Source organism: Panicum virgatum, chromosome 3K, assembly GCF_016808335.1.
Source record: "Panicum virgatum strain AP13 chromosome 3K, P.virgatum_v5, whole genome shotgun sequence".
NCBI classification, from domain to species: domain Eukaryota; kingdom Viridiplantae; phylum Streptophyta; class Magnoliopsida; order Poales; family Poaceae; genus Panicum; species Panicum virgatum.
Window position 1 is genome coordinate 13,337,422 of NC_053138.1, and position 10,899 is coordinate 13,348,320.

General features: G+C 46.6%; 1 pseudogene; it reads left to right on the plus strand.

Moving 5' to 3' along the window:
- Positions 1 to 1,548: 1,548 nt before the first annotated feature.
- LOC120700463 lies at positions 1,549 to 6,396 on the plus strand (annotated as a pseudogene).
- The last annotated feature ends 4,503 nt before the right edge of the window (positions 6,397 to 10,899 follow it).

The window sequence follows — 10,899 nt, forward strand, 5'->3', positions numbered from 1 at the left end:
CAGCCGCGGGCGCCGGCGGACGGCGGCCGCAGGGGCGGGCGTGGCCGCAGGCGGCGGCGAACGCGGCAGCACGGTGGCTCTGAGCCCCGGAGAAGCTGGCTCACGTCGGGGAGGTCGGACCACGGCGGAGGATGAGGAGCACACCAGATGGGCTCCTGATGAGCTCGGCGGGCTCGTGATGGCTTCTATCTTTTTTAAAAAATTTTATTTGATTAACCGATGTGGGCAGCAAAACCATTTCGGAAAATAGATTATTTACTGTGATCTTTCATTTGAGGCGGTTGCAAAAAAACATACCTCGGTTAATAATTTTTGTCTGCCTCGGTTAATAGTTATTGTAGTAGTGTGGGCAACGGAAATAGTTTTTAGGATGAATATATATACAACAATAACACCGACCTTTTAAAATGTAGCAAACATATACTTTTACAAAAATACATTTCGACACAAATTGGAGTTTGGGTTAAGCATTGGAATATATGTCATGAATAACTCGAAAAAAAGTTATTTTGGACAAAGTTTGGGTTAAACAATAGAATATAAATCATGAATCACTTAGAGTGGTTGAATTAAGACACCCTGTAAACGTCTCGCTGTCACCAGTTGCCGTGACTCATGTGACGGCGACAAAAAATAATGGCCGGCCGGCACCATTTGTTAATGCAACGAAAAGTTAAGTTTTGGAGGCATTTGATGGATATATGGTTACGGTAGACAACAATTTGGCCACTTGTGACATGTGCATGAGGCAGACGGCCGGATTTGTTGAAATGCATACATCTTGTGGTCAGCCGTTAGCTTGCTAGTCTAGTTTTTGTGGCTCTCCTTCGCATCAACCTTGTTGTTTCAGCCTAGCTACGTTGTGCTAATGACTGAGCTTTCACGCTCTGCTTGCTTATCTTCTTATCCATTGGTGTTCGTTTTTCTTCTTGTTTTTTTTTTGGAGAAAACAAGATTCCTACCTCTGATGTTTTCCTTTTTAATTTCTAAACGCAAAAAAAAAACACTCTTATATGGATACAGGAATAACAAATAGATGGCAGCAGCCATGGAACTCTGATGTGCCTGTTTCTCTGCGAAACAGCCAGATAGATATTCAGATTAGGCAAATTAAGCATTCAGTCAAGATGCCGTCAGAAGTTGCTGATAACTACTACAAATAAACCATGAGCCAGCCAGCGGTTGGGCAATTTGTTTCTTGATGCAGAAAACAAAAGCAAATTCATAATAATCCGGTGATAGACGATATATGATGGGCCACTAGCTAGCTAGTCTTCTTCCTGAGATTTTGTCTGACTTGGCACCTACCGGCTACCAGTGCTTGGCAGTTGCGCCGCGATGCTACGCGACAATGCAGCACTTTCTGGGGACTGTGGCGGAATCTCTCGGCAGCGCCCACAGCCGTTTGGATGGATGCTTCCTTTCCTTTTTCCTGCTCCAACTTGAGAGCGACGGGCAGCCATTAGTTACCAGGGCCGAGTAAACAAGCAGGGGCAGCAAGCTTTGCTTATTAACCGGTGCCTGCCGCCCGCTCCGGCCGGTTTCACACGCTGACACGCCGGGCGGCTGCCTCCGGCCCTCCGCCGCTATAAATACACCGCGGCTAGCTAGCGGGCACAGAGACCGGGAGACTTGCTCTTGGCTGCAGCGAGCCCAAACCAAACAAAGCAGCAAGCAGTAGCTGCGGCTAGCAATAATGCGGTGGTACGCCAACGTGCGGGAGGTCGGCGGCGGCGACGCCACGGTGGTGCTCGCCCACGGCTACGGGTCCAACCAGGCGCTCTGGGACAAGCTCGTTCCCGCGCTCTCCCAGAGCAACAGGGTCATCTTCTTCGACTGGGACTTCACCGGCGGCGAGCATCAGGAGGCGGCGGAGGAGGGGCGGTACACGTTCAGCAGGTTCGCCGACGACCTGATCGCGCTCCTGGACGACAAGGGGGTGCGAGGCGCCGTGCTGGTGGGCCACTCCATGTCCGCCATGGCCGCCTGCATCGCGTCCGTCCGGAGGCCCGACCTGGTCACCCGCCTCGTCCTCCTCTGCGCGTCCCCCAGGTCAGCTAAACTAGCCACCACATACCACGCCGTGTGCCGTGTGCGTATGCGTGTGCATGCATCGTGTGCGTGCGCAAGGCGGCGGACCGGTGGTGGTGTTCGCGCCACAGCGAGCTCCATCCACCTCAATACCTCATCACCCCCTCACGCGCCAGCTCTTGTTGCTGCACAAGTTTTTTTTACCCAAGAAGATTTTTTATTTTTTATTTTAAAAAAGTCCTGGCCCAGTTTGTTAGTTAAGGGACACGGTTCCAACTCAACTAGGCGTATAGCCCGCGTATTTGTGCGGCTAGTATTAAAAATTCAAAAATTTGCATGTCGTTGTATCCTTACTTTAAAAATTATACTATTTTTTTTGTCATACATCATCCTATTCATTATCGTAAATTATGTCTTAATTGTTGATTAAAACAATTCAACTATGATCTACCTATAATAACAATTTGATTTGTTGAGCTTTAATAATATTATGCAGATAATTATTCTTATTTTTATTTTATTTTGATTTATTGTTGTTAGCTTTAGTTTTTATTAATAGTATATATTTGTAACTGATACATAGCTAAATGGTATTTTATATTTAATTTTTCATAATGGCATTGGTGGGTGATTTTTAGTTAGACATAGAGGTATTTTAGGCTAATTTTTATCGTAATGACAGTGGTGGGTAATTTTTATTTTTTTTATTTTTCTCCGATTAGCGTGGGAATTTTTAGGGGTTGAGAGCGAATGTGGAGGCTTCGTTTGCTGGCCAAATAATAAGATAATAGATTCTTGGGTGCTTGCAATCAAAGCATGCATGGACACGAACGTTTTATTAGACAGGAGGATGCATAACTTCCGGCCTCCAGCTGCCACTAACCAAGGAAGCATACAGTTTAGCATCTAATAAATAGACGAATAATAACGATGATTTGAACCCTGCTGTTAGATGATGGATTCACCCGCCACGCAAATGGAGAAGATAGCTAAATTTCTGATATATATACGAAAGTAAACTTGTCAAAATAAAAGCACGCAGTTCCTTTCTTCTGAGATATAGAAGTAAATATGAAATTTCGGTTCTTCTTCATCGTCCTACCTTTTGGTCTTAATTGCAACGTATGGCCTGTCGACGTCTCTCCACCTCATCAGCATATAGCAGTCTGCCCATGCATAGGGTTGCACAGACCCATCGGGTTTTGCTAGCCCAAACCCGTGCCCGTGAAGACAGAACGAAACCCGCTAAAAAAACCCATGCCCGTCATGGGTTCATTTTTAAGCCCAGACCCATGCCCGTTCGGGTCTCGGGTCGTCCACGGGTCGCTCGTACCCGTCAACAAGCGGTGGTGCCAACGGCAGAACCGAGAGGGAGACGGGGAGAGGACAGTGGAATTTGGGAACGGGACTGGGAGGGCCTAAGGCTGCTGTGCGGCCATGCGCCTGCGGGGAACCGCGAGTCCTGGACGGCAGCCGGGGTAGATGCGAGCTGCGGGCATCAAGGAGGGAGGCAAGCACGCGCAACTGCCCGCGTGAGCAAGCACGCTGGCCGCTAGGCAAGGGCTCGTGGCCGGAGGGGCGAAGTGCGCGGCCGGAGGGGCGAAGTGCGCGGCCCTCCGGCCGAGCAAGCGCGCGGGGCGCTGCGCGACGCGGTCGGGCGGACGGAGCGAGCGAGTGCGGCCGGAGGGCTGGGGACTAGGGGCACGCGCAGGTCGAGCGCGCCGCCGCGCGAGAGATGGCCCTGCGCCCCTGCGTGGGTTTGTGGAAGGATTAGATTAGGGTTTGTGGATGGTTCTCGTATTATATAGTTGAGTTTTTGTTCCAATTTAGTTGGGCCGAGGAATGGAGCTACGGGCTTGTCTGCTTCATGGACCGGGTTTAAGAAACCTATGAGTTTGCGGATTCGGGTTCTACTATTCCAGACCCATGCCCACAAACCCGATGGGTCTGATATCAAACCCATTAACAGACCCATAGGTACAAAATCTAACCCAGACTCGTGCCCTAATGGAATAAAAATCCATCGGATTTCGGGTTTCGGGTACCCGTCCCCATCCCTACCCATGCACCCGTCCCGGTCTCTGCAGCGACTGGGAAGCCTCTAGAAATTAAGCAGCAGCCACCGACGCAAACGATACATACATTTTCTTTCCTATGGCCACTTGTATAACAGTACTCTCCTGTCTCCATGTGAAGCCTACATATAGGTGTGTTTAGTTGGTGAAAAAATTGAATTTTGGTACTGTAGCTCATTTCGTTGTTATTTGATAAATAATATCCAATCATAAACTAATTAGGCTTAAAAGGTTCATCTCGTGGTAATCAGTTAGACTGTGTAATTAGTTATTTTTTAACTGCGTTTAATGCTCCATACTTGTGTCAAAAAATTTGATGTGATGGGTAGTGTAGAAAATTTTTTGGGAACTAAACGGGGCATTAAAGTTTCGCCTAGTTTGAAGAAAGGGCAGACTTGCTGATTTTCACAAGAATTAAGCGGATTATATGCGTGTTGTTGAGTGGGCACAAGTTATATCAAGGGAAAAGTCCGGTTTACACTCTTCAATTATCGCAAAAGTCTGATTTTCAACCTTTAACTATGAAACCGGATAACATAGGCCATCCAACTGTCAAAACCGGGCAAATTTGGCCCCTGGGGTGGTTTCGAAGGTGGTTTTCCATTTTGTGAGAATTAAAAATATTCAATTTTACACTAAAAAAATTATAAGTAATTCATTTTAAGTCAAAAAAATATGAAGTGGGTATCAAAAGTTTTCTAAAAATGTAACCTATCTATTGTCACATGACTTGTAAGCTATTCAGATCTATTTTTTTATGTTCATAATTTTTATGTCTATTATTTTTAATAACTAAGATTCAAATGGAGCAATAATAGATAGATTGCATTTTTAGAAAAATTTTGGTACTGGTTTATATTTTTCTAATTCAAAGTGAATTAGTTTTGATTTTTTAGATCAAATTAGGTTTATTTAATTTTTTTTAGAAAATACAAAACCACCCTAAGGTCCAAATTTGCCCGGTTTTGACAGTTGGATGACCTATATTGTCCGGTTTTATAGTTGAGGGTTGAAAATCATACTTTTGTGATAGTTCGAGGGTGAAAATTGGATTTTTCCCTTATATCAATAGATGTTAATACTGAATTGCTTTTAAAACTTGGAACAACACCTGATTTGTTAGCTAAAACAAACTTGGATATGTATAATCTGAGCCGCAAATGCTGAAGTTGATGTTTGAAAAATCGAACCCTCCATAAACCTTAGTTAGATACAAAAAAGGAGGACTATATAGGGGGAAAAAGGAACAAAAAGAAACGAATATCCTGGAAAATGTTGCAGACAATACCGTGACATGACCCACCCACCTAATGGTCAATGGATTGGGATGAAGATTTCAGTTCAGTGATAAGCATCACCCACGCACATACATACTATTGATGCTCTTGATGTCTTGTTCGCCGCAGTGTTATGCCTGTGGTAGTATAAGGCCCCGGCTTTCACATCGTTGTGTCTGCTGTAAAGCAACATTTATTCCAAGTGGATGCGCTGCCATCCGTCTCTTCCATCGTTAGGTTACTAGATACACGCAGCTTCAGATCATTCTTCGCAAAATTTATTTGCCCCCTGACACGTACACGGTACACGTGTGGTCTATCCTCCACTGCTCAGGTACATCAACTCGCCGGAGGAAGGCTACGTGGGCGGCTTCGAGAGGGCGGGCATCGACGGCATGCTGGACGCCATGTCATCGGACTTCGGCGCCTGGGTGAAGGGCTTCGTCCCCAACGCCGTGGGCGACCCGGCCTCGGTCCCGCCCGTGGAGGCGAGCTTCCTGGCAATGCACCCGGGCGTGGCGCTGGAGGTCCAGGATGATCTTCCTCGGCGACCAGCGGGGGGGGGGGGGGGGGGGGGTGCCTCGACGCCGTGACCGCGCCGTGCACGCTCGTCCAGGTGGCGGGGGACTTCGCCGCGCCGCCGAGCGTGGCCGAGTACATGAGGCGCCGGATGACGGCCGCCGCGGCGGCGGACGTGGTGGCCATCGACTCGGTGGGCCACTTCCCGCAGCTCGTCGCGCCCCAGCAGGTGCTCGACGTACTCGAGGGCGTGATGCTGCGCCATGGCGGCGGCGGCGGCGAGGGTGGTGAGCGCGGTGCCGCGGGGGAGCAGGTGGCGGCCGAAGCCGCGGAGGCCGACGGTGGCATCGATATCACGGCCTAGCAGGTGGAAGGCGATCGGCGACGGCGCGACGCGCACAGTATTTGTCCGCCGCCGCGGACTTGCTCGCTTTGATATGACGCTTTTCCTGAATTGAATGAACGCACGATCTTTGTATTTCGATTCTCCAAAATTTCTAAGCACCATAAAATTTCTCCAAAATAAATATGAAAAAACTGCACTCACCAGCAGTACCAAAGTTTGCTAGATTTGCTTACTGAATCAGATGCGCTGATAAACGAAATACTATATGGGCTCAAACCGAGAGTCCAAACAGTAACGTTACGGACGTACGGTAGAACTTTCGGTCCGAAACAGAAATATTAGCAGGGAACTGATGATGACAATCCGAGACAATTATCACATGTTCGTCACAACCGTCGTCCAACAGTGAACGATAACCACGCCAAATATTAACCATGTACGGCCAATGATTATCGACTGCCCTGGGCAGAGATGTGCATGGCGAGAAGAGAAGAAGCCGTCCGTGGTCGTGCTGACCTGCCGGGTCAACGCTAGACTTACAGATCGAGCAGAATCTCTAAACAATAGTCAAATTGATTGAGGAGAAAAGAGACATGTTCGGCTGGCCCAATGAACAGTGCTTGGCTGGCTTATTACGGCTTATTTTCTCTCACAAAATACTATTCATTCTACCAGCCGAACAGACCCATGGAAGCAGGTACCAATAAGAGCTAGCCTGGCTAGTAAACTTGCTATTGCTATCCAAATAAAGGGTTGACGTGGAGCGCCGAGCTGATGACAGGCGGGGCATCTGGACTCCACCGCCGCCACCTACACCGCCTGCATACACCACCAGAATGATGAGAGGAAACATCAGACATATATAGCGACTGAGCCACGAGTTGTATCCTCGCAATGCGTGAATAAATTTGCTCTTGTTGGTGATCATTTTAGCTAAGTTTATACGATCAGTTCGGACAGAATGGATTGGTAACTTGCTGGCTAGCGTCGGAAGCCGCACTTCTATTGCTGGGATCAAGAGACCTGCGCTCCTTGTTAGCTGCCACGCAGAAGAAGACGTAGTAGACACACCATTCGAGCAGTGCGCCACCGGCTAGAGCGCCAAGGACGATAGCGACGATGGCCCTGCGCCTAGCCTGATTGCTGCTTCCGCTTCGAGAAGGAGAACAATCTGGGGGTGGCGGGAGGCTCGTTGAGCGTGAATGGATCTGCACGGAAGAAGCATATATATCATCATGTATTAGATCAATCTAGACTAGGACACGTATGATCAACCGAATCAGAGACAGACGAACGAAGGACCTAATGACTTTTTCTTCAAATTTAAGTATTTCTAGGGTCTTTCATGTAAGAAGTTTATCCTGGACGATGTGGTTTCAGGTGTGCATTATAATTTCTTTGTTCTACAGGGTGCTCTGTGTAAGAGACAGGGTGAATGAAATATCAGGTCTTTCAGCCCTTCCGCAAAAAAAAAACAACGACCTCAGGGGAGAAGCATGAGCATGAAGGATTACTATATATTATTATTGCATTCGAGTGCGGCAAGAGCAGTAGCCCGCCATGCCTAGATGGCGACCCTAACCGCCGCGTCAGCAAGATCGAAGGCGCGTCTCCTGGCCATGACGTACACACACAGGCAGCAGACGCACTTTGCCGAGGCCTTCCGGCTACATGTCAATCGTGTACAACAGGGCGTCGTAGCAGGGTCGAGTGGGTAACTACAGTGGGGTCTCCTGGCAGGATAGCCTCGCCAGACTCGTGTAGTCGAGCTTGCACTGTGGCAAGAAGGACGGTAACGATGAGCCTGGCATCGTCGGACCCAAGGCCACGAGCAGCAACAAGAGAAACTCTTTGTGATTCCAGATGATAGAGTCAATCTTCGATGGATCACAATTTATATACTAAGTAGTTATAAATTATATGACTTAACCGAGAGACCAACATTTACAAGAATAAAACTTTATTACAACACATAAATACTATAGAAGAGTATACAATGCTATCTTGTTTAGTGGCTAGCCTAACAATTACTGTCCTCTCTTGCTCTCTCTTACATATCACTACGACCTCTCATCTACCATGCTCATGGTTGGGTGCCATAGCAAGGGAGGGTTCTCTATTTATAGGCCGCTGGAGGGTATGGTATGGACACAAGTGTCCTCTTTCTAGAAAATTCCTAGATATTCTAATATTTTTTAATTTTATTTATTACTAAATCTAGAGGACCACATGGGAAATATCTTCTTCTTACATAGTGGAGAATACTCTATAAAATTACCTTGCAGTCTTTTTAACAAGTAGTAAGTTTGTAGTCCACAATGTTAGTAGTAGCACCACTAAACAAACCAATGGTTGGTTAGAGACGAAATGAGGGCTTGGCCAAAATGTTGGGCGAAGTTAGATCTTAGATTCCTTTGGTTATATCTCTGGCAAATGGGTCCCATATTTAAACAACATTTTGATCACCAAAACAAATACCTAATTCAAAATCATATATCTTGTTACAAACAAAAAAAACATTTAAAAGTTGGCGAGCTGCTTGCCAACATTTAACTGCATGCCAAGAAGGCACGAACCGGCCAAAATCAAAGCCAAGACTTGGCACCAAAAAACTAGTCAAAGCTGGCAAGCCGAAGCAAACTAATTGTTGGACCTTGTTAAGTAGCAAATGCCTTGATGAGAAGTGTGAGTTATCAAATCAAGCACAGACAACAATAGTTGACGTGATCGAAGATAGTAGTACTAACATCTTCTTATCTCTGATGCACATCAAGCTTGGCATGCCACCAGTTATGAATATTGTGGCAATCGATACGGGATCCACCCTTTCTTGAGTACAATGGCGGCCACGCGAGCTGCCTTGCCATGATCAAGCAACAGAGGCCGGACATATCTTTGACCCCACCAAATCCATGACGGTCCGGCATACGCGCTACATATCAAGTGAATGCTTTTCAAATTGCATGATCTTCGGCTCGAGTTTGCAAATTGTATGGAGAAGGAGGATACTTGCCTTTAGAGATGTTCTTTGAAAACGTGTGAGCATAGACAGCTGGCAAAGGGGTATGAGATAACCTTAACATCGGAAATGAGTAGGATATTAGCTTTGGTTTCCTCTTCGGGTGTAATAAGGAAGCAAGAGTTATTGGCTTTGGCGGCAACAGTTTCTCCTTCTTCAAGCAAATCACAAAGCTGATCAGCTATAAGTCCTCTTCTTTCTCCTCATGGGGGCTTGTGCCCCCCTATCCCGACCCTAGATTTGCCTACTGACTACAACACATCCACCTACTGTTTGCCTAGTGAGGAATCATTTGACATTCCAAGTCTTGGGCAATTGGGTGACATCGATCGTCCAAGATGATCTTCGAGATCCAGGGCAAGAGATTTGACTTCCGATATGGAGCCTACTGAATGCTGATTATGTTCTCCTTTGGTTTCATGTGAGTAATCAACGTTGATCCATGTGTTGGTTCATTGCCTTTAATTATTTCTTCGTGACCAAGAAATTATAAACGACAGTTTGCATCGATGTTAAGCTAGTATATACTCCCTTCGTTCAAAATCATTTGTCATTTTGACTTTTCTCCATACATAAATTTTGATATACACCTAGATATAACATATATCTAAATGCATAATAAAAATTATACACCTAAAATTTCAAAACGGATAATTATTTAGGATTAGAAGGGAGTACATAGTAGTTTCTGTTCGTGCAATGGCCTACTGGCCTTGTAGGTGCTGTTGGGGGCTGTTGGCTTGTGGAGCTTAGTCTCAGCTAGGAACCAAGTTGGGGAGGCTGTCTGCCTGTCCCGTCATGTTTTCCAATTGTCTTGCATTGCATGCTGATACAGTACGTATGCAGGTGCACATGACATGTGGAGGTGTATGGGATCCGGGGCCGTGTGAAGTTCGGCACCAGTCAGATGAGCTGCTAAGTGCTACCATTGCTAGTATTCCATCTGTGTCTGTCTTGGTTTTCATGTGTCGAACTCCTGCATGTTATGTGTACCCTGTGAACTTGGTCCTTTGTGGTGTTTACATACCATTTTTGGTGGTCCTTTGTGGTGTTTACGTACCATCTTCGGTGATCTGTTACATGACGATATGGAAAGCTTTCCGTGGTTCTACCACTTCCATTGATGGGGCCATTAGTTGTTGCTATCCCAGTGAATTTCCAGGCGGGCTGCTTGAACCCAATCTTGTAGGAGATGCCCCAACAAGCCTAGCTGACGTGTAGCGAAAGCAGACAAAAGGAAGCACATTTATAGGGAACCAGCGGCGGATAGGGGGTCTCAAGCCCCCTACCGGCGCACAAGGGAGCCACCCCTTGAAAATTTCTACCATGGATGCATAAAAAAGTAGAGCTTGAGCCAGGTATAAAGGTTGAAGAAGATGATTTCACAGTTTCGGGCCCGCAAATATGACTAGGCCCAATATGAAGTAGCAAAGCCATGGCTATATCCTGGTGCTGATGGTTATGGCTGGGCAATCGGGTAACCCGAAAAATTCGGGTCGGATAATTCGGGTTCTTCAAATTTCGAGTTTCAAAATTTAGAACCCGAAAATTACCTAAGAAAATGGAAACCCGACAATTCGGTACCCGACATTTCGGATTCGGGTTCGGGTATGCCCGAAATACCAGAAAATC